Source organism: Bactrocera dorsalis, chromosome 6 (genome assembly GCF_023373825.1).
Source record: "Bactrocera dorsalis isolate Fly_Bdor chromosome 6, ASM2337382v1, whole genome shotgun sequence".
Lineage (NCBI taxonomy): Eukaryota > Metazoa > Arthropoda > Insecta > Diptera > Tephritidae > Bactrocera > Bactrocera dorsalis.
This window is the reverse complement of record NC_064308.1, coordinates 6,950,862-6,976,611: the sequence shown is the minus strand read 5'-3', so window position 1 is coordinate 6,976,611 and position 25,750 is coordinate 6,950,862. Positions and strand designations below refer to the sequence as shown.

At 37.2% G+C, this 25,750-nt stretch overlaps 1 pseudogene; it reads left to right on the top strand.

The window, feature by feature from the left end:
* The first annotated feature begins 16,428 nt into the window (after nucleotides 1-16,428).
* On the top strand, nucleotides 16,429-24,659 carry LOC125779163 (adenosylhomocysteinase-like; annotated as a pseudogene).
* The last annotated feature ends 1,091 nt before the right edge of the window (nucleotides 24,660-25,750 follow it).

Genomic DNA, 25,750 nt, shown 5'->3' with positions numbered 1-25,750 from the left:
ATATATATATTTTTTTTCTCTCTGTCTTATTAATGACGCTTAAAATCATCCAGTGGAACATAAACGGGTACAACAACAATTATGATGAACTCTTATTACTCATAAAAGAGCAAAATCCAGACGTTATTTGTATTCAAGAAACACATATCTCAGTTATTCCCAGTAACAACATTTCCTGTCCTAGGCAATACAGCGGCTATTTTTCGAATTTACATAACATCCAAAGCAATAAGCAAGGAGTTTGCACTTTAATAAAAAAAATCATACCACATGAAATTATCGATTTAAATTCCACACTATCAACAATAGTTCTTAAAATCAACTTAAACTTTAGCTTTACTATTATTAATACGTATATACCACCCCTAGCAAGTTTTTAACGAAACTGATTTGAAAGATTTACTTTCCCAACTACCCCCTCCGGTTTTGTGGACAGGGGACTTCAACGCGTGGAATACACTTTGGGGATCCCGAAAATCAAACACAAGGGGTGCAATTGTAGAGAATTTCTTATTGGACAGCAACCTAATTCTTCTTAACAATGGCGCCCCCACACATTTTTCTACCCACTCTTCCCTAACGTGCGTCGACCTTTCCCTATCCTCTCCTTTCCCTATCCTCTCCATTAACTTCATTAATTCAAATCAAAGTATTCTGACGAATTCAGCTGATATTGCAGCAACCTTCGCCAATATTTGGTCTACATATTCGCAAGATAGTAATTTTTCTGCAGATTATATCGCAGATAAACAACATTGGATATCTGCCACCTATACACCAACGAATCTCTCTGCATCAGCAAGAAGCCTAGAGTGCGATATTACCTTCCTCGAACTAGAATCTGCATTACAAAATGCTAAAGGCAAAACACCAGGCATTGATAGGGTATCCTACCCGATGCTCTCAAACTTACCTACAGCAGCCAAAGAAAGACTACTCTGCCTGTACAACACAATTTTCCTCAAAGGTTCATACCCACAAAACTGGCGGATAGCCACCATTATCCCAATTATTAAACCAAATAAACCATCGAACCTAACTACGTCTTACAGACCAATTTCCTTGCTATCCTGCTTAAGTAAAATTTTCGAAAAAATTATTGCTAGGCGACTTTCATGGTTTGCTACAAAAAATAATTTTATAAATCACAACCAAACGGCTTTCAAACATCAGCACAGTACAATGGATTCACTTATTCAACTTCAGCACTATGTATCTGACACTCTCTCCTCCAAAAACCATGCCACTATCCTGGTCACTGATTTCGAGAGAGCTTTTGATCGCATAGGAATTCACGCTGTGCTAAGCCAATTAGCAGCTTGGAAGACAGGTCCAAAAGTTTTTAGAATAGTAAAAGCTTTTATGATCCTAAAGAAATTTCAGGTTCGCATAAACAATGTTCATTCTTGTTGCATCCTCTCAAAAATGGTATACCGCAGGGCTCGCCTCTATCGGTGATGCTTTTTATTATAGCTTTTGATAAAATAACTGAGATATGCCTTAAAACTAAAGGCATTAAACTTACTATGTACGCGGACGACGCTATTATTTATTGTAATATAAAAGATCCCCAAATTGCTAACAATATTTTTAAGAAAATACTAACAGAGTTTAAGAAATGGGGCATGAAATCTGGTGCAACAATTTCGATTCCAAAATGTAAATTATTACATATTTGTAAAAAGACAAAATGTATATATCCACAGCTAGTTTTTGAAAATATTGTAATAGAATCCGTAAGCAATTTAAATATTTTAGGAGTATATTTTGACAAAAGATTTAATTTTCGGTATCAATGTCTTAACCTTAGAAATAACCTAACAAAAAGGCTACACATAATTAAATATTTAACTAGTAAACGATCTTTTATTCATCCCAACTCTCTAATAAACGCTACAAGAGCTTTAATACTCGCCAAAATCGACTACGGCTTACTTATTTTCGGATGGTGCGCAAACTCTAATTTGAAACTTTTGGAACTGCCTTATCACGCAGCGAGCCGTCGGAGTGTTAACGCTTTCCCTACATCACCTATAAAGTGTATCTTGGCGGAATGTGGCCTACCAACAATAAAAGAAAGGGTATACGAACGAACGATGCAACTAATTCCAAAACTTATATACTCTCCAAATGCCAGTTTACACAAAACTGTAATTTACGCGTCACGACATAAACGGAACTTCAGGCTAAAATCCACTTTACGCCGTTGTATCAAATACGGAAAAGACTTAAACATATATCCGCCTCCAAAGTACAAGAGAGTCAACAAACAGCCGGTGTGGTTGTTAAAAAAAGAAACTATTAACACATTCCTGCACTCCTTCAAAAAGAGCAACACCAGTAATTTGGTATTTCAGAAACTCTTCTTAGAGTTAATGAATACCTATGAAGAAAACAATTGGACTGCAATTTACACGGACGGGTCCAAAGCGATAAACACAGCTTTTGCTCAATACAGTCATAAAGTTGCACTACTCTGGGTACCAGGACAAGTTGGTATTATGGGAAATGAACATGCTGACCATGCAGCTCGGTTTTTTGAAAGAGCGCCAACCCTACAATTTGAGCCACACGACAGAAACGACCTTTGTAATATGCTGGACCGCTACGTTCACGAAATTAAACACGCGGAATGGAAACGTTTCGAACATTGGTACTCTACCTTCAATCCCACAAAGTCAAACGTTGTATATCCTAGGAATATATCTCGACAACAAGCTACCATCTTCACACGTCTAAGAATTGGCCACACACAACTTACACATCAGCACCTCCTTACTGGCAAATTAAAACCATCTTGCCCCCTCTGCGCAAGCACGCTATCACTTCATCACATCTTTAATGAATGTTCAGCTTTAGCGAGTATTAGGCAAAAGCATTATTTTTTTCCAAACTATCAAGAATTGTTAAAACTTCCTTCGTATGTAAATATTATAAGCATTTATAACTTTATCACTGATTGTCACTTACAAAATAAAATATAACTTTATATTTAGCTGGTAACCTAAGTTATTTGTTGCTTCAGAGTCGATGGCTTTAATAGCTCGTACTCTTTTAGTTTTAATATTAGGTTTAATATCACTTTGTATATTTCTCATAATAAATAAATAAAATAAAAATAAAATGTAAAGTGGGCTTTTTAGTGGAAAATTTTGTATTGATAAGTTAGATCATGCCTAAAGGATCTTATTTGATGCAAGAAGAACGGGTGTCAGTTAAATTTTTAAAGGAAGAGAAATACTCAAATCATGCGATTGCAAGGAGAATAGGGAGGTCTGAGAACGTAATCCGTAATTTTTTAAAGAAAGACAGTAAGTATGGAATAAAACCGCCAACAAAAGGTAACCAAAAACTGACACTCCGTCAAAAAGGGCAAATACTCCATGAAGCAACAAAAAATAAACTAAATTGCAGCCAAATTAAAGCAAAATTAGAGATCGACGTAACACCTCGTCAAATCGCCAGGGTGCTCAACACTTCCCCGAGCGTGAAATGGACGAAATTGAAGAACAAGCCACGTTTAACAACACAGCACAAGCAAGAACGGTTAAGATTTGCCAAAAAATACATGTCCTGGAAAAAGGAGTGGCAGAGGGTTATTTTTCCGGATGAGAAAAAATTCAATTTAGACGGACCAGATTGCTACAGTTGTTACTGGCACGATCTAACCAAAGAAAATGTGGTGCGATCGAAGCGAAATTTCGGAGGCGGGAGCGTCATGGTTTGGGGAGCATTTTGCTATGATTTTAGGCTTAACCTGGTACCCATAACATGTCGCATGAACTCCACAGCGTACATAGATCTACTCCAACAAAACCTCATTCCATTTGTAAGGCAAGCTACGGAAATCGAATATGTATTCCAACAGGACAATGCCTCGATACATGCTCCTCGGCAAACAAAGGCGTGGTTGGAGAGCCAAGAAGTGCCTTTACTTGATTGGCCGGCATGCAGTCCGGATTGTAACCCCATAGAAAATCTGTGGGGAGTAATGGCAGGGAAATTTTACGGCAATGGGCGTCAATACAGCAACGTCAATGAGCTTAAAACTTCAATTCAGCAATGTTGGCTTGATTTGAGCGGAGATTTGCTCAAAAATCTTGTTGAGTCTATGCCAAGTCGCAGTTTTGCTGTTATTGAAAACCGGGGTGGCCATACCAAGTACTAAGATTAAGTTAAAGTATCGAGTTTTATTTTATTTTCCTTAAGATGTTGAGTGCGCTTAAATGAATGTCTCCTTAAAAATCCAGATTTCTTTAAAATTATGTTAAGTTTTTACTAATTACTGTTGAATTGATACAAATTTTAAATTAACAATATGTAAGACAATAAAATGAATAACTTTCAATATTTAAATGCAACAATTAAAGCTTTTATTTATTAAAAACCCAAAACATATGTGTGCGCTTATACGAATGTCTACCACTGTATTAACATGTGTACACATATGTATGTTTGTAGGCTTGTGCATTATTTGTTCAGCAATGTATACAAATATATATACATATAAGTACAAATGCATGTGTAAGAATATGCAGATCAATGCGCGCGCCTGTAATATATTGATAACTGATAAAATCATGATTTGAATTTCTAAATGCGCACATGCGTATACAAGGTAAACAGGAAAGTAAACAAGAATTAAAAAAAAAAACGGAACAAATGGTTTTACGGTAATCTCCTTCTGCTTCAATACGGCTTTCTGCACGGTCCAAACGCATGTCGAACGAGTGTTTTAGATCGTTGGCCGGTATGGCCGCCAGTATACCGGTGAAAGCCTTTTGAATGGCCTCTACGTCTGCATAACGCTTTTCTTTCATGGGCAAATGCATTTTTTCGAAAAGGAGGAAGTCGCACGGGGCCGTATCGGGTGAATACGGAGAGTGGTAAATGGTTAAAATGTGATTTTTGGTCAAATAAACTTCTTTTATGATGTCCTTCGAATGTTGGATTCTGAGCAATTTTTGGTCGTCAGTCAATTTGTGCGGAGCAAACTGTGCACACACCTTTCGTTAGTCCAAATGTTCGGTCAAAATGCGATAAGTCGATGTTTTGGAGATGTTCAATTCCATTTCCATGAATTTCAATGATGAATTCGGCTGATTTTTGATGAATTCACGCACAGTTTCGATGGAATTTCCCGTGGTCACGGATTTTGTTTGGCCCACATGTTGATCCTCGTCATAAACTTGTTTCATCACTTGAAACGTTTCGGTAAAAGTTTTACCAATTTTAAAAGAAAATTTAATGTTTCCTCTTTGTTCGAAGCTCATTTTCGCACCGATAGCAAAAAAATACTGACATTTAAAATGCTATAACTTCACTTCCAATTGAAATGAAATGCCATGAAATTTTCACTGGACAATCAATTAAGATAGGAGATTCTAACGCACCAGTCGACATATAGAAGACGCCACCAGGGGGTGCTAGATTCAAAAAGTCCTTACTTGGGAACGTACCTTGTATATAAGGGTGCTTCAAAAAAATTTTTAATTCTTTTTTCAACTCTTACCCCGTCAAATGTTGGCGATTGATAAAAAAAAATCCTTCCTCAAGCCAGGCACTGTCGCTTAACTCTAAGGGGTCACTATTTTTTGTTTAGGTTCCTATTCATTTAACATAGGAATTTTCTTGTCTCTAAAATAACCATCACATATACAAAAAGCTGACTTTTCAAACCTTGTGTTGGTTAACACATAACATGTCTTGCAGACATGAATTGTGTCATACTTTTTGGCAGGTTGAAAATCATAGTTTCAATGGTTGGTTTTTGGGCAATTGCATTTGTGCAGGGTTACCTTTCACCTCGTTTGCATAGCTCCCTTCTGTAGCATTATTTTTAATAGTACCCGGTTTTGAAACATGGACAGGGATTTCAATATTTTCGCTAGAAGAATCATTTGATTTCGACGTGCTTGAATTCCGACAGACATTTTTTTTTAAGTCTTTATATACAGGGCAACTCCTATAGTTTGCAGTGTGATTTCCCCCACAATTACTACATCTTTTGTTTTAATCCTCTTTCTTAAGGATACATTTTGATGTGGGATGTAAATCACCACACACCACGCAGACACTGTGTATGGTGCAATATGATTTCGTGTGTCCATACTCTTGTCAGTTTGTGCATTGTTCCATTTCTTGTGTGTGTTTCCTCAACGGTAACTCTACGGTGGAGCAGATATTTTAGGTTGTAAATAGGATGTATTTCGTTTTTCTTAAGTACTAAAACCACCTTCTTCCATTTCTTTAACATCATTAGAGTCTACTGAAAATTCTACACCTTTTATGACAACAACTAGGCCTTTTGAGCTCTTCAGCTGGTAAGAGTAGTAATTCTTGTTATTGTTAGACAAGTACTTTACAGCATTATATGAAAATGGTTTGTGTCTATTAAATTGCTTATTTTGGACACAAGCGCATTTGAGCTCCGCTCACGCAAATATATTGGAGGGGGTTTTGCTTTCACGACTGTGGTGGTACCCTTTGCATCGTTCTTACACTCTTTACTCTGTAAGGCAAATCTGTTGCCATTTAGGATTTCTGACTTTTTAACATTTGGCCTGTGTTTAGGATTGCACTAAACACTCAAATTAAACTCGTATAACGTATATGTCTGCACTGGAATAAAAACCACGATTCACTTTCAATATAAATTTATTTTCTCTATTTGGTACTCTCCAAGTACCATCTAATGCATTTGACAACTGACTATTCTATGCTTAACTCAAGCTTATATAGAAAAATAACATGTAAGCGAACTGCCGAAAATAAGAATGTTGTTATTGCATACGGAACAATGGTCTGACCAAAGAACAGTATAATCGTATGATGTGCCAAGCTAAAACGCATCACCTGATAACCGTGCGTCTAGTTGTTGTTGTATACTGCACAATGGTCTGACCCAAACAACGGTAGAAATGCTAAAACGAAAATGAGTCAGCTGATCATGGTGATGCCAGATTGGGCAGTGTGTACCTTGATAATGGTGATGCCAAATTGCACAGTATAAATCATATATTAAAGTTAGCGAACTTATTATTAATCGTTAACAGCCTGCCTGGCTAAAATTTTGGTATTAACCGCTGATTTAACTGGACTTAATTTCCTTTTTACGTTAATATAACGACCAATACCAGGCTGAGCAGAAGGTTCTTTTTTGCTTGGTACATTCTCACCTTGCATTTTGTTTTCCTTCGCTGTCTGGGTGCTTGCTGGTACCTGCATACTGGTTGCTGTCAGTGTATTTGTTATTTTTGTTTGTTTGTTTTTTTTTTGTTTTTACTTTTTGCTTCGTGCACAATTTGTTTATGTTTATTAATAACAATTTGTGTGCACTGTTTGCTATTTGTTTGTTTTCAATTTAATAAAGTTTCAAATGATTGTGAGGTGACAATCCCGGCAAATCCAGAGGGTTTAAAAATTCCTGTAGATAGTTGACATCATCTTGGTTAGTAGCCGAATTAACTGATTTATATATCCTCAATTCGCCTGTAATTTATTATTGAATTTCGAAATTTAATTAATTTAAATCCATGTCTGTGGTACCCAATATATGTAGCTCGTTCGCTCAACCAATCATTCATATTTTCATCGAGTTAACTAACATAAACTTTGAGGAAAATTAATGCAGCCAGCAAACATGTCTTTAGAAAATTTGCGATTAACAAAGTCTTTGAATTGTTTAGAGAATAGGTCTCCAGATACGTCTATTTGCAACTCGACACACATGTTCTTGCTTAAATATAATACTTGACATGTTTCCAAAATTTGGAAGAGTTTAAACATGCATTGAGTTCATCAGCTTGTTCATGGAACCAATCTCCTGCTACTAATTTATTGCACCACAAAATTGGTTGAGATTGCTCCGTAGATCTTTTAAAGTTTTATCTAAAGTCTCCAAAGATTGTTTATTTGCCATCGTGCATTCATCCATTGCTGTGCATATTTAAGGCAATTTTAGTACTGAATAGTTTCTTCGACCACTTTCAAGTAAAGTTGCTGCGTTTCTCGACGGACGGAGTGCAAGTGCAAAATTATTTTGTGAGCCAATTGTTGCTAATGTTACTGAAAACAAAAAACTTTTGCCGTACCACCAGTTCCATCTCTTCATATCTTTTAATTGTTGAAGATTTGTTTGAATTACTTATTTCAAAGGCTTGAGATCATGCAGTTTTTCTCGCTGCAACAATATAACAAGTAACGAAGGGCTAAGTACGGGTGCAACCAAACATTTTACACTCTTGCAACCTGTAAGAATCTTAGGCAGGACACCTTACACCTTATAGTATAAAACCAATCATATAGAGTAAAGTCAGCCAGATGTTCGAAAATCCTGATATATGATTATATAGGGGTTAAGCCAAGTTTTCGCAAAAATTTACCTATTTTAGGCTCATAGATACACTGTTATGAATAAAACACCTTCTCTTATTTTCATTGTGATAACTTACATATTGGTCGATATATGCGGTACAAAGTCACCCCGAAGTTCGAAAATCTTTATAAAGGGTGATTTTTTAAGAGCTTGATAACTTTTTTTAAAAAAAAAACGCATAAAATTTGCAAAATCTCATCGGTTCTTTATTTGAAACGTTAGATTGGTTCATGACATTTACTTTTTGAAGATAATTTCATTTAAATGTTGACCGCGGCTGCGTCTTAGGTGGTCCATTCGGAAAGTCCAATTTTGGGCAACTTTTTCGAGCATTTCGGCCGGAATAGCCCGAATTTCTTCGGAAATGTTGTCTTCCAAAGCTGGAATAGTTGCTGGCTTATTTCTGTAGACTTTAGACTTGACGTAGCCCCACAAAAAATAGTCTAAAGGCGTTAAATCGCATGATCTTGGTGGCCAACTTACGGGTCCATTTCTTGAGATGAATTGTTGTCCGAAGTTTTCCCTCAAAATGGCCATAGAATCGCGAGCTGTGTGGCATGTAGCGCCATCTTGTTGAAACCACATGTCAACCAAGTTCAGTTCTTCCATTTTTGGCAACAAAAAGTTTGTTAGCATCGAACGATAGCGATCGCCATTCACCGTAACGTTGCGTCCAACAGCATCTTTGAAAAAATACGGTCCAATGATTCCACCAGCGTACAAACCACACCAAACAGTGCATTTTTCGGGATGCATGGGCAGTTCTTGAACGGCTTCTGGTTGCTCTTCACCCCAAATGCGGCAATTTTGCTTATTTACGTAGCCATTCAACCAGAAATGAGCCTCATCGCTGAACAAAACACGCGCGCGAAACACATTTCGAACCGAACACTGATTTTGGTAATAAAATTCAATGATTTGCAAGCGTTGCTCGTTAGTAAGTCTATTCATGATGAAATGTCAAAGCATACTGAGCATCTTTCTCTTTGACACCATGTCTGAAATCCCACGTGATCTGTCAAATACTAATGCATGAAAATCCTAACCTCAAAAAAATCACCCGTTATTAAGTATATGGGGGTAAAGGAAGTATTAGCCCGATTGAACCCATTTTTGGCATACCGACATACCATCATAAGAGAAGGATTATCCCTTAATTTCAGTTATATACTACTGTGCGCAAAAAAGGTGACATTGTATTTATTTTGAAAATTCTTTATTTATTCTTCCAAATCAATTTTATCCCCTTCAAAGTAATCCCCTCCCCTCGTAAGCATAGATTCAAGTCTTATCACCAGTTATAATGCGTTTCATTACACCCTGGTAGTCGGAAAGCATCGTTTCACACACTTCAACGCGACCAAAATGGTATTCGCTGAGCCTTTCGATATGCCAACTTCATCAGCAAGGTCTCTAATTGTTAATCGACGGTTTTTCAACACCAAATCTTTGATTTGTTGAACGTGAGCTTCGTCGGTTGAGGTTGATGGTCGCCCTGGACGCTCTTCGTCTTCGACACGTTCACGGCCGGCTTGGAACTCACTATACCACTTGTAAAGATTTTTTTAGACATAGCCTCATCACCAAAGGCTTTCTGCACCATCATCTATGTATCCGCAGCAGAAAATTGATTCCGTAAACAGAATTTAATGCAAATTCTTTGCTCAACAAATTTCGACATCGCAAAAAACGAAAAACTCACTTTTAGCAGCTCACAAAGCGACACGTATCTCAAACACTAATGAATATTGTGACATGAAATTTAACATAAATGTGACTAACAGTACTACCAACCTAAAAAAAGATAATTCTCCAAATCCTTCGACGCGCGGAGTTTAAATTCAAATGTCACCTTATTTTTTGGGCACAGTAGTATATCACACATTACGGACATTTTCGTTCAAAAGTTAACTATAGGTACCGGGGTCTAAATATCTAAATATAAAGCTCTCTCATACCATCTCGATGGTAAAATTTAATGTTTCTGGCGTATTTAGTTATTGATTTATCGTGCTTTTAGTAGTTTTTAACAGTACCGTACAAAGCTCTCTCATACCATCTCGATGGTAAAATTTATGTCTCTGGCGTATTTAGTTATTGATTTATCGCGCTGTTAGCAGCTGTCATTAGTAATATGTGTTTTCTTCCGATTTCATCCATTTTCACACTGTCCGTAGGAGTTCATATAAGATTTGTACTCAGTAAATTATTATTGTAGCTTAAGTGGCTAAGGAGATATGTCCTTAAACTTGAAATGGGCTGGTAATCAAATAGTGCGTTTCTAGTTGCACTAAACTTCATCGAAAAGATGTTGAATCATAAGCGATGGCTAAGTGCAGAATTTGCAGCGTGTCCTATTTGAACTGTTCAACAGGTACGAGTGCGTTGCAAGTGCCCAATCCGAAGTCGAGTGAAAGCAATAAGTGTTGCGCACTATTCCAAGAATCAGTTTTCAGTTCTTTAAGGAAGTTATTGACGAGTAGGAAGATATCCTTACTTGACGTGATTTGTTAGACCGAGAAGGAAAGATGAGCAGCTTAAGTCCCAAAGTGGTGAACCGACAGAAGACAGGAAAGAAGAGTTCGAGTCTATTCCTAAAAATTTAGCGTATTTCAGCACTCTGTACTATGTTGGCGTGCGTATTCGTGTTTTATTAGCGGCCGATATTGTTGTGATTGTGTCATACAGAATACTATTTCTGCAAAGAAAGATCTTTGGGATAACCCTCATAGTGGTATATTCAATTCTTTGTTATAAGGTAGACATTCCAGCTTCGGCTAAGATACATTGAGTCGGGGATGTTGAAAAAGAACGCATACTCCTTCGAACGGCTGCAGGTTACGTAGAAGAGATCAGTTTTATATTACTCTTTGTACTATTTCCGTATATTGGTAAGCCATAGTCAATCTTCGACAATATTATACCCTTAGTAACATTAATTAAAGTATTTGGATGGATAGGGCAATCTTTAGAAGATACATATTTTTTTAACCAAAGACAGTGCTCTTTAAAAGTTAAATGTTTGTCGAAAGTGATTCCAATGAAACATAAACTAGAAACATTTGATATATTAATATTATTATGAACTCAATTTAAATCAATGCATTTATGTTTGTGTCATATATAAAAATATTTGTATTTATTAAGCGACACAGTCGCCCCAGAACAAGTTGACCAGTTAGAAATATCGGTTAGTATGTTTTGAAATTTATTTTTAATAGAGTATAGATTATTTTTTTTTAAATAGAGTAAGACGTTATCTGCGTAAATAATGTGCGAAATGTTCTTATGTTTGGTAATTATGTAATTCATTAAAGGCGATAGCAAATAACATTACGGAAATTATTACGGAGGGAATCCTTGAGGGATTCCATTTTGTTGGTTATGTAAATTGGAAATAATGTTTTTAATTTTATTTTGAATTTACGATTAGTGAGAAAATAATTGATAATGGTATATTTTATTACCAATTTTCCATTTTTCTATTGTCGTAGAACTATGTGAACTCCGACACGATCAAAAGCCAGTTTTGAGGATACATACCGCTCGTTAAAATTTGATTGTACAAATTGATTAATCGCAATTTAAGCGGTAGAGGCAAGTTTTTTATCATATGTAATGAAATACTATCTGCGCTAGGAGTTTTCCCCGACAGAGAAGATATAGTACTTTCGAATTCTAGATAAGTGATCTCTGATTCTATTATTTTAGCGGATGAGTTTCATATTTTTTATATATAAAAGCGGAACTAAAGTTCCAGTCGCTCGGGATCGAATATTGGACCAGTTGAGCTATTAATAAAATTTATATGGGCTTGGAAAGGTGAGCCAATTAGCATTTAGTCCGACCAAACCTTTTTAGGATTAGAACTGGGATTCATTACTGTGGTAAGTTTTTCGAAGCTCAATCGTTTCGCTTCTTTGGTTTTTTACGAAAAATAGCATTTGCTTCTTTGTATAAAATCAGGTGGTCTTCTTCTGGATCGCTTGCATTGTCTCCAGTTATGCTGTTTAAGATTTAAGTTCTTTAGAATGCAGTCTTGCGCGTAATTAGTAAGGACACAAACCAATACCAGTCGGCTGATTGCTGAATGCTGAATGATCAATACAATAGTGTCCTCCTTTTGGCCTTGTATTCGTAGACTAGTAGTTTCACTCTAGCTTAGTGAATGTAAATGTAAATGTACAGTATGTAAAATCCTTAGAGTTATGCTACAGCGCCTGGCTTGAATGAGGTTTTTGTTTTGTCGATCACTAACAATTGAGGGAGTAAGAGTTGAAAAAAATGTTCAAAAAATTTTTTGAAGCACCCTAATGCACATGTGTATCTTGTGGCGAGATGCTACAATCCGTTAACCAAATATATATTTAAGGAGGTATTCCGTTCAGATTTCTGAACAGTTCTTAACGGCTACAATTGTAAATGAGATAAATCTGTATTGAAACGGATATCATATTTCAAATATTTATATGCGTTATCGCTAAGATACAAAAATACAGTCGTAAATATAAATATGTTTGTTTCGGGTATTGTTTATGCTACAAGGTATGGGGTTGTTTTCAAGTGCACATGCACTTGCAATTGCCTAAATGCATATCTTAAGTCAATATGTTATCTTAAGTAAATATGTTTGTTTGTTAATTGTTGAGTGCATACGTATTGCATATTAATGCATACGTGCCTCATATAAATGTATGCAATGTAAAGGATCGCAAATGATCCTAAACTAAGAGTAGATAAGAAATAGTAGTGTGTGTGTGTGCCGTTGAGAACACTTATGTTTAAGATATGTGTACATACTGTCGGTATGTACAGTAGATTAGTATTGATATTAAGTAAGTTAGGTGTATGCACTCTGCATGTGGTGCATACATGAATTAGGATAAGGAATTATATAAATAAAGGAGCTCTGGGCAACCAGACCTGAGTACAATTTTCACCACCAAACCCTTCGCGTCGTTCTTAATTTACATTTTGGTGACCCCGTAGTTTTTAAAACACGCGAGTGCAGTGTAAGTGAAAAAATGTGTGTGTAAAAAAAAATATATGTATATACGTATATATATGTATATACATATATGTATATTTTCTTGTGAAAAAGTGTATTTAAAAAAGTGTGCTTAAAAAAAATAATATGTACATATATGTGCGAGTATATATATTATACTAATATTAAAACAAAAAAAAATTTTTTTATAGCCAAATTTACAGCATTCTATCAAGGTAAGAACATTTTTCATTTTTTTAATTCACATACAATTATTTATTTTATTTTTGGGAAAATGGAGAACCAAATCAAATTAGCAGAAGAACTGCAAAACTTCGTTTTAAGTCCATGAGTATGGATATAAATGAAGATTTAGAAAATTTGGAAAAACTCCTGGATAGTTTGGACAAAAAATGATCTGAGTTTCAACGAAACCATTTAGAATTGGTCAAAGATCCCAAAAATAAAAAAGATAATTATTTTAAGAATGATGTAGAAGGGTCGGTAGCCACGCTTTATTTGACAGCGCGCGCCAAGTTAAGCGAATTGATCGCTATAATTAAAGAAAATGGTACTGTCAGGAAAATGGAATGTCTTCCAAATCCTGGTTTAGTTCGCAGGCTTCAATTCTTATTTACAGAATTAGAAAAGAATATTGAAGACTGCGAATTAAACGAAATATGCTCTCTAGACAGCATAGAGAGACTTATAGAAAAAACTCGTGATACTGTGCTTGAGTTATCGAGTCAATTCTATGACTTAAGAAATAGATTTTACAAACTCAAATTAAAATCTATTAGCAAAAAAAATGCTGCCAATTTTACGTTGCCTCTGGTTGACATTCCTATTTTCTCAGGAGACTACGCTCAATGGCAAACTTTTAAAGGATTGTTTGAGCAACTAGTAGTCGCTCAAAATGTTTCAGACACGTATAAAATGTGTATTTTAAAAACTAAATTAAGAGGATCGGCTGCAAGTTGTATTGCAAATCTGCCTTCAACCTCAACAAATTTTTCAGTTGCCTGGAACCTTCTTAATGAAAAACTTACAAATAAAAGGTTACTCGCAAATACTTATTTTAAACAAATTTTAGTTGCACCAGTAGTGACTGAGACTGCTTTTAGTGTACGAAAATTTCAAGAAAAAATTTCTGAAAGTACACAAGCATTGGAAAGTCTCAGTTTGTCTGCAGATAATTTGTTACAAGCTTTATTAAATTATACACTTGTGCAAAAATTAGACAACAATTTAAGACTTAGGTATGAAAATTCCCTTAAAAACCCTAAGGAAATACCTACCTTAAATTCAATACAGTCGTTTCTGAATCATGAAGGGAATGCACTAGAAGCAGCACAAGCTTCAAAAACATTACCAATATATCAAAATGCAGAACTTAAATGCATAATGGGATGTAATAATTCACACAATATATTTTACTGTCATAAATTTAAAGCTTTATCTACACAGCACAAATGGTATGCAGTAATGAAAAACAAATTATGCACCAAATGTCTCAAAACAGGGCACAATATAAAAGAATGTAAAGGCAAAATTTGCCTTACTTGTCAAGGAAACCATCATTTATGGCTCCACAAAGACAAATCCTTTAAACCTAAAAGCGCAGTGATTAAAAATACTAAAAATTCGAAATTAAAAAATGATTCTGAACATATCCCGCTAACCACAGCAATTGTTGTTAGAAAAGGCAGTGATGGAAAAATTATAAAGGCACGTGCTTTATTAGATAATGGGTCTCAAGTTCACCTCATAACTAAAAAACTGAAAAATAAATTAAAGCTTCCTTCTAGGAAAGAATCTATGACTATTGAAGGAGATGGTCGAAACAAGATCAATACAAAAGAAAGAGTTAATCTTCATTTAAAATCATTAACAGAACATTTTAATTTAGACACCGTTGTAGTGCAAAAAAAATAGTATCCAATGTGCCCACGGAACACATAAAAGTTAAAACAATTCCAGAAGATATAAAGCTGGGCGAGCCTTCATTTATTGTTCCGGGTAAGATTGACTTACTATTAGGTGCGGACATATTTTTTGATTTGATAAAAGAAGAAAAAATAACTATTGAAAATATGAATTACAAAGTCCAGAACAGTGTGTTAGGGTGGTTGATATACGGATCAATCAACATAAGCTCCAAACTAGCTCACTGTGGTGTTGTAACACATATAGATAAAAACCTAAAATATCAACGAAAAAAGTTTGAGAAAATAGAATCCCTTGAAAGATGTGTTAATAAAACCAAAAAAGAAACGCAGAACCGCTTTCGTAATAATTTAAATTTTTATGCAGATAGTAAATTTGCTGCAGCTTTTCCATTCGAAAAGAAAAATATAAACTTAGGAGATTCTTCTTCACAAACAAAAGGAAAATTAATCTCTCGAGATATAAAACTTAAAAACAATAAACCACGAAAAAGAAATAAATGACAAGTTTCTTTTGAAAATATTAAAAGTGGTAAATTTGTATTTTTTAAAGAACAAATAATTTCACCAATGCAGTGGAAGAGAGGACGAATTGAATACGTAATTTTAAGCCAAAATTGCAAATGTAGACGTAAGGATAAGCAATGGCACATCGTAAAGAGCGATGCACATTGTTTACCCTTTTCCTACTGAAGAAAAAATATTCAAATAATCAATAAAAAGAGATGCGGTCGAGATAAAAAAGAAGAAAAATAATAACCTTATTTTTATTTTGTTTGTTAAACTTACTTATAGTTGTACTATGTTGTAAATGTTTAGATATAATATACTCGTATTAAAAAAAAATATTTCTGGAGTGCCTGTTGGGAGTACTTGGACAGCGTGGGATAGAATTGTCCACATCGATCTAGTTAAATATTCGGTTGAAAGGCAGCAAATTTCAAATTCACTGAAATATTTAAAATACTCAACAAGTGAACTCAATGATTCAGCAGAGTCACAACAAATACTTATTTAACAGCTTCACGACATCATCGCGTTCACGGGGAGGAGGATGAAGGAAGATTGGGTAATTGTCACCCTTCAAAGGATCATTTTACTACTCCTTGTTTGACTTGATGAATGAAGAATACTTATGGTGCATTGAACAGACCGTACTGTTCTCAGATGGTCAGCTCTTGAACTTAATTGTGGTAATTTGACCAACTTAGTGCATGAAAAGTTCCCACGAACCCGAAGGACTTCAAATGTTTGAGGGAAGAAACTACAACCGGTGTACACAATTTATATGGAATGGTGAAGGAGAGACGTCTCAACCATCAACGTCAACGACTCAGTGGCCAAGAGTAAATTCTATAATCTGTATGGTTGTCGCGAGTCGCTAATTGACGGTATTATACGCAAATGGATCACCGATGTGATTATTGCTGGCAAATTGTGTTGTGTTACTGGTTATGTGATATTGGCAAAAGTTGTGCATAAGCTCTGCGTAGTTTCGGCGGAATTGTTATTGTCATCGAAATCGATTATATCATTGCCTTCCAAGCGGCTATGAAGTAACCACCATGGAGCAAGCATACAAAGTAGCTATCATCTTCGTAACAACAACTGTTTGCAAAGACATTATTACTCGCACACATTTTGAACACATGTCCAACGATGCGATCGTTTGTAATATTGGTAATCGATTGTGAAACCGACGTCGCATTTTTGAATACAACGTCAAAGAGACAATTATTATCAAAACCCAAGTCGATCGTTATACACTATCCAATGGTAATCATATTATTTTGTTGACCGAAGGACGTCTGATAAATTTGGGCTTCGCGCACGGTCATCCCAGCTTGAGATGTGCGATCAAGGCTGACAAATACAACGTAGATTTCTATCTGTTGCTGAAAATACTCGATGAAAAGATCATCAGTTTGCACTTGGAGAAATTGAGCATACGACCTGAAAAGTCCCGTGATTAAATTCGAAACACTTGGACTTAGAATGGCATCACATGATGCATTAAGGCATAAATACTGACAACCTAATCCTATTAATTGCTGTGCAGTCATCGTAAACTAGTCCTACAACGCATCTGTAATTCAGCAAGGCACTAAGGCACTCATTTCCGCTACGACGGTATATCTTACAAAATGAATTATTAATATTAGCAAATGAAAATTATATTAAAAATTTAAAATGTATACAATAAAAAATAGCTTATATTAGAAAAGTTTTTACGAGTTCGATCCGCCAATCTTGTAATTAAAAATGTAATTAACATGCCCAAGGTTTATAAATACTTGAATTATTTTGAAGTGTAAACACTTCAACGTGGGCAGTATGATCAGATTTCTGAACAGTTCTTAACGGCTACAATTGTAAGTGAGATAAATCTGTATAGAAACGGATATCATATTTCAAATACATAGTTATATGCATTATCGCTAAGACATAAAAATACAGTCGTAAATATAAATATGTATGTTTCGGGTATTGTTTATGCTACAAGGTATGGAGTTGTTTTCAAGTGCACATGCACATTTGTATTCAATTGCCTAAATGCATATCTTAAGTCAATATGTTATCTTAAGTAAATATGTTTGTTTGTTAATTGTTGAGGGCATACGTATTGCATATAAATGCATACGTGCTTCATATAAATGTATGCAATGTAAAGGATCGCAAATGATCCTAAACTAAGAGTAGATAAGAATATATATATATTGATAAGCAAATAGATTGTCGGGGCAATACGGTTAGGTTCTCTGTAAGAACTAAGTTTTGCAGGATTAATCCTTTTGGTTGGTTCGTGGGGAGCCCCATAATGCGGACCCCGAATTCACATCTCCAACCAGGATTACGGGCTTTGGTACTGAGGAGAGAATTTGGTTAAGCTCAGCAAACGTGAAATTTTGTTGTGGCGGAATATACAAGCAAATAGTCGTAAATCTAAATCCTATGGATATTTGAATAGCTAAAGAAGATATATTTGAATGGATTTCGAGGCATTTATGTGGAATGTCTTTTCTTGCTAAAACCTTGTTTGTTTGTTAAATTCTGAGGTAATTTTAAGAAATAGCTAACATACTTATTTGGTACGAAAGCGTCTTTATTTACAGCAAGATGAGTTTCTTGTACGGTATTGAAGTGTGGCGAGATTTCTTTAATGAGAATTTCAAGTTCGGTGTAGTTGTTGTAAAATTTCTTCATCGTCGTAAGTTGGCATAATCTGATCATGGTCTGGGTAACTGTACTGTTGAGTTATTAATGGGGTTGGTTTGTGAGTTGTTGAAAGGAGTTAGTTGCTTGAGGTGTGAAATTATTAGCAAAGCTGTTAAAGGGGTATTCTGGTCTAAACGCATGAATTTAGGCATTTCTTAAACTAAGATAAAAAAACTGAAAAACATTTGTATTATCCATTTTTTCATATGTTTTTTATTGACATTTTAATAATATAAAAAAAAATTGCAAGAAAAACACCAAAATTCGTCGAGATACGGGCCGGTGGGGGCTTCAAAAAAAACGATAAGTCCTGGTTGATATGATTTCAACCCTTGTAGAGATCTAAAATACAAAAAACAAGAAGAAGAAGAAGAAGATGTTGACCATTTTCGAAAAAAATGGCGTCGACTTGAAAAAAAAATTTGTTTGACCCGATTTTTCGACCTTTTCGAATTTTTTAAAAATACTTCAAATAAAAATTTTTGGAAATCCCAGCTAGACACGATAGAACATTGTATAAAGAAGACATATATCAAATATCAAAGGAATCGGTTGAGTAGAACTTGAGATATCATGTCAACCACCTCAAAAAAGTAGTTTCGTGAAAAACGCGTTTAAAGTTTAGGAGACAATTCTAGTGAACACGGACGCCACTTTACAAAATCGGCTGTATCTCCGAAAATAAGTCGAATTTTGAAAAATCCTTCCAAAGTCATATTTTTGTAAGTCTAAACTTTCAAAATAGGTAAAAAAAATCGATTTTTTTTTCAAAATCCTAGACCTGAATACCTCCTTAAGAGTGCTATGGGAGGAAGTATCGAGAGAAATAAATGGGAGAGGTTGAGAGTTTACTGGATTTATTGAGTTGTTTTTTTTTTAATCATAATTTAAATCGTTGTTGGCGTTTGGAATAAGATATTTTTCAGCAGATTCAGAAGAAGTTTTATTGGATTCAAAAGGTGTATGAATGCAATGTGCTGTAGGAATTTCTGAGTTGTTGTAATTGTTTGATTCGTTTTGTTTTACTATTTCTGCAAAAGCAGTGTTAGGAAGGCTGGGCTTTTGTGCTTTAAGTAATTTTATAGCCTCCCGCATAGTATATTCCTCCTTTTGATGACGACCATGGCAAACGAAATAAGGACTATGATTTGAGGGCATGCACCTGGAATATCCGGTCCCTTAATTGGGAAGGTGCTGCTGCTCAGCTGGTTGATGTCCTCGTAAAAACAAAGGCTGACATCACCGCCGTCCAAGAAAAGCGATGGACGGGAAAAGGATAGAGACGAGTAGGTCCTTGTGGCATTTACTACAGTGGCCATATAAAAGAGCGAAAGTTTGGTGTGGGATTCGTGGTGGGAGAGAGACTCCTTCGCCGAGTATTATCATTCACTGCGGTGAATGAACGTCTAGCCACAGTCCGCATCAAAGCGAGGTTCTTCAATATATCGCTGATTTGCGCCCACCCCCGACGGAAGGGAAGGACGATGTGACCAAAGGTGCTTTTTATGAGTGCTTGGAGCGCACTTATGTGAGATGCCCCCGCCACGATGTCAAAATCGTGCTTGGCGACTTCAACGCCAGAGTGGGCAAAGGAGGTGTCTTTGGCACTACGGTCGGTAAATTCAGCCTCCACGAGGAAACGTCCCCAAATGGGTTGAGGTTGATCGACTTCGCCGGGGCCCGAAATATTCCAGCATAAGAAGATACATCAAGCTACCTGGCTGTCTCCGGATCGAAAAACCACCAACCAGATCGATCATGTTGTGATAGAGGGAAGACACGTCTCCAGTGTTTTAGATGTGCGTGCGCACCGAGGTCCTAACATCGACTCGGACCACTATCTTGTTGCAGCCAAGATTCGCACCCGCCTCTGTGCAGCGAAAAACGCACGCCAACAAACACAAGGAAGGTTCGACGTCGAGAAGCTGCAATCACAACAGACAGCCGACCGATTTTCTACTCGGCTTGCACTCCTGCTCTCTGAGAGCACTCGTCAACAACTCGGTATAAGGGAACTGTGTGACGGCATTTCAAACTCCTTACGTACACAAGTGCAAAAGAACAGCTGGTACGACGAGGAGTGCCGTGTCGCAGCGGAGAGAAAACAGGCTGCCTACCTCGCAACGTTACGATCGACCACAACACGTGCGGGATGGGATAGATGCCAAGAGTTGAAGAGGGAAGCGAGACGCATTTGCAGACAGAAGAAGAAAGAGGCCGAAATGCGTGAGTACGAACAGCTTGATAAGCTGGCCGACAGGGGTAATGCTCGAAAATTCTACGAAAAAATGCGGCGGCTTACAGAAGGTTTCAAGACCGGAGCATACTCCTGTAGAACCCCCAAAGGTGATCTAGCCACCGATGCCCAGAGCGTACTTAGACTATGGAGGGAACACTTCTCCAGCCTGCTGAATGGCAGTGAACACATAACACCAGGAGAAGGCGAACCCGATTCCCCAATCGATGACGATGGAGCAGACGTTCCATTACCCGGCCATGACGAAGTTCGAATAGCAGTTGCCCGTTTGAAGAACAACAAAGCGGCAGGGGCCGACGGATTGCCCCCCGAGCTATTCAAACACGACGGCGAAGAACTGATAAGGAGCATGCATCAGCTTCTTTGCAAAATATGGTCAGATGAAAGCATGCCCAACGATTGGAATTTAAGTGTGCTATGCCCAATCCATAAAAAAGGAGACCCCTCAATCTGCGCCAACTACCGTGGGATAAGCCTCCCCAACATCGCGTACAAGGTTCTATCGAGCGTATTGTGTGAAAGATTAAAGCCCATCGTCAACAAACTGATTGGACCTTATCAGTGTGGCTTCAGACCCGGTAAATCAACAACCGACCAGATATTCACCATGCGCCAAATCTTGGAAAAGACCCGTGAAAGGAGAATCGACACTCACCACCTATTCGTCGATTTCAAAGCTGCTTTCGACAGCACGAAAAGGAGCTGCCTTTATGCCGCGATGTCTGAATTTGGTATCCCCGCAAAACTAATACGGCTGTGTAAACTGACGTTGAGCAACACGAAAAGCTCCGTCAGGATCGGGAAGGACCTCTCCGAGCCCTTCGATACCAAACGAGGTTTTAGACAAGGCGACTCCCTATCGTGCGACTTTTTCAACCTGCTTCTGGAGAAAATTATTAGAGCTGCAGAACTGAATCGAGCAGGTACAATCTTTTATAAGAGTGTGCAGCTGCTGGCGTATGCCGATGATATTGATATCATCGGTCTCAACACCCGCGCCGTTAGTTCTGCTTTCTCCAGACTGAACAAGGAAGCAACGCAAATGGGTCTGGCAGTGAACGAGGGCAAGACGAAATATCTCCTGTCATCAAACAAACAGTCGTCGCACTCGCGACTTGGCACTCACGTCACTGTTGACAGTCATAACTTTGAAGTTGTAGATAATTTCGTTTATCTTGGAACCAGCCTGGAAATCCAACGCAGGATTACTCTTGCCAACAGGTGCTACTTCGGACTGAGTAGGCAATTGAAAAGTAAAGTCCTCTCTCGACGAACAAAAACCAAACTCTATAAGTCGCTCATAATTCCCGTCCTGCTATATGGTGCAGAGGCTTGGACGATGACAACAACCGATGAGTCGACGTTGCGAGTTTTCGAGAGAAAAGTTCTGCGAAAGATTTATGGTCCTTTGCGCGTTGGCCACGGCGAATATCGCATTCGATGGAACGATGAGCTGTACGAGATATACGACGACATTGACATAGTTCAGCGAATTAAAAGACAGCGGCTACGCTGGCTAGGTCATGTTGTCCGGATGGATGAAAACACTCCAACTCTGAAAGTATTCGACGCAGTACCCGCCGCGGGAAGCAGAGGAAGAGGAAGACCTCCACTCCGGTGGAAGGACCAAGTGGAGAAGGACCTGGCCTCGCTTGGAATATCCAATTGGCGTCACGTAGCGAAGAGAAGAAACGACTGGCGCGCTGTTGTTGACTCGGCTATAATCGCGTAAGCGGTGTCTACGCCAGTAAAGAAGAAGAATCGCTGAAATATCCTAATTAGACTAATACGACCCAAGTAATAAAACAAAGAAATGACAACGTTAAGAGAACTAAGAAGCAAGTGCAGAAATGCAGGTTTGCTTACGTCTGGCACCAAAGTCCAACTGGCGCAAAGATTGGATGATCATGTGAATAAAGAAAATAAAAGTGATAGTGTTTATAACGAAACAATGACACAGCGTTTGTCAGCTCTCGAAAAAACGATTGAGAGACTCGTGAGTGTGCATGAGCTTCAAAATAATGTGCAAAATACTCCGTGTGCGTTGAATTTCCAACCAACGTTTATGTCATCACCCGAACGAACAATGTATACAAGCGCTTCAATTGTCCAGTATACAACAACGCCGGCTACGCGAGTGAATTTCATGCCACAACATATTCCAATTATATCCGATGTGCGTTTACTAATTGGAAATAACGTTCCAATTTGTAATTCTTCTCATTATAGCATGAGAGACATTGTCGAGTTGTTGCCAGAATATAACCCAACAAGCGAAACGTCACTAAACTCAATTCAATTTATAAAACGTATCGAAATATTAAAGAACGCATATAACTGGCCAGAACAAATTTTGATCTGTTCGGTGCAACAAAAACTTCGAGGATGTGCAAAATTGTGGATTGATTCACAACAATGTGGTTTTGTAAATTTTCCACAGTTTGTAAATAAATTTTTAATTGATTTTCCGTGTATGTTAAATGAAGCTGATACGCATATCAAGCTAACGCGAACAAAACGATTTCAAACAGAATCGCCGGTCGAATATTTTTATAGAATGCTAGCACTTGGCAACAAAGGCGGTATAACTGAAGCGACATATTGTGAACGGTGTAAACGACAATGATTTGAAGCGTAAAATATCAAATGAATACAATCGGTGCCAAGACTTACTAAAAGATATCATGAGTTATAGCGTGTATAATGATACCAACTGGTCATCCAAATCGAGAAACGCGTCATCCACAGTGAAACCTCAAACTCTAAATTCGAAAAATGTTCCATTGTCAGTAAATAACAGTATTCAACGTTCGTTCAATGAAACAAAATGTTACAATTGTGCCCTGAACCACAGAAAAAAACAAGGTGTAGTAAATGTCAACGTACGGCACATAAAATATACGAATGTCCCGAAAAGAAAAACGTGAAAGTAAATAAAATATCAAATAATACTTGTAAAGCTCATGAAACTAATGAAAAAAATGTACAAAAAGAAAGTGGTAATGAAGGTATAGTAAAAATAATTTGTGTAAATGGACGCGATACAAATGCTAAAAAACGCATGAATTTAGGCATTTCTTAAACTAAGATAAAAAAACTGAAAAACATTTGTATTATCCATTTTTTCATATGTTTTTTATTGACATTTTAATAATATAAAAAAAAATTGCAAGAAAAACACCAAAATTCGTCGAGATACGGGCCGGTGGGGGCTTCAAAAAAAACGATAAGTCCTGGTTGATATGATTTCAACCCTTGTAGAGATCTAAAATACAAAAAACAAGAAGAAGAAGAAGAAGATGTTGGGGCTTCAAAAAAAACGATAAGTCCTGGTTGATATGATTTCAACCCTTGTAGAGATCTAAAATACAAAAAACAAGAAGAAGAAGAAGAAGATGTTGACCATTTTCGAAAAAAATGGCGTCGACTTGAAAAAAAAATTTGTTTGACCCGATTTTTTCGACCTTTTCGAATTTTTTAAAAATACTTCAAATAAAAATTTTTGGAAATCCCAGCTAGACACGATAGAACATTGTATAAAGAAGACATATATCAAATATCAAAGGAATCGGTTGAGTAGAACTTGAGATATCATGTCAACCACCTCAAAAAAGTAGTTTCGTGAAAAACGCGTTTAAAGTTTAGGAGACAATTCTAGTGAACACGGACGCCACTTTACAAAATCGGCTGTATCTCCGAAAATAAGTCGAATTTTGAAAAATCCTTCCAAAGTCATATTTTTGTAAGTCTAAACTTTCAAAATAGGTAAAAAAAATCGATTTTTTTTTCAAAATCCTAGACCTGAATACCTCCTTAAGAGTGCTATGGGAGGAAGTATCGAGAGAAATAAATGGGAGAGGTTGAGAGTTTACTGGATTTATTGAGTTGTTTTTTTTTAATCATAATTTAAATCGTTGTTGGCGTTTGGAATAAGATATTTTTCAGCAGATTCAGAAGAAGTTTTATTGGATTCAAAAGGTGTATGAATGCAATGTGCTGTAGGAATTTCTGAGTTGTTGTAATTGTTTGATTCGTTTTGTTTTACTATTTCTGCAAAAGCAGTGTTAGGAAGGCTGGGCTTTTGTGCTTTAAGTAATTTTATAGCCTCCCGCATAGTATATTCCTCCTTTTGATGACGACCATGGCAAACGAAATAAGGACTATGATTTGAGGGCATGCACCTGAAATATCCGGTCCCTTAATTGGGAAGGTGCTGCTGCTCAGCTGGTTGATGTCCTCGTAAAAACAAAGGCTGACATCACCGCCGTCCAAGAAAAGCGATGGACGGGAAAAGGATAGAGACGAGTAGGTCCTTGTGGCATTTACTACAGTGGCCATATAAAAGAGCGAAAGTTTGGTGTGGGATTCGTGGTGGGAGAGAGACTCCTTCGCCGAGTATTATCATTCACTGCGGTGAATGAACGTCTAGCCACAGTCCGCATCAAAGCGAGGTTCTTCAATATATCGCTGATTTGCGCCCACCCCCGACGGAAGGGAAGGACGATGTGACCAAAGGTGCTTTTTATGAGTGCTTGGAGCGCACTTATGTGAGATGCCCCCGCCACGATGTCAAAATCGTGCTTGGCGACTTCAACGCCAGAGTGGGCAAAGGAGGTGTCTTTGGCACTACGGTCGGTAAATTCAGCCTCCACGAGGAAACGTCCCCAAATGGGTTGAGGTTGATCGACTTCGCCGGGGCCCGAAATATTCCAGCATAAGAAGATACATCAAGCTACCTGGCTGTCTCCGGATCGAAAAACCACCAACCAGATCGATCATGTTGTGATAGAGGGAAGACACGTCTCCAGTGTTTTAGATGTGCGTGCGCACCGAGGTCCTAACATCGACTCGGACCACTATCTTGTTGCAGCCAAGATTCGCACCCGCCTCTGTGCAGCGAAAAACGCACGCCAACAAACACAAGGAAGGTTCGACGTCGAGAAGCTGCAATCACAACAGACAGCCGA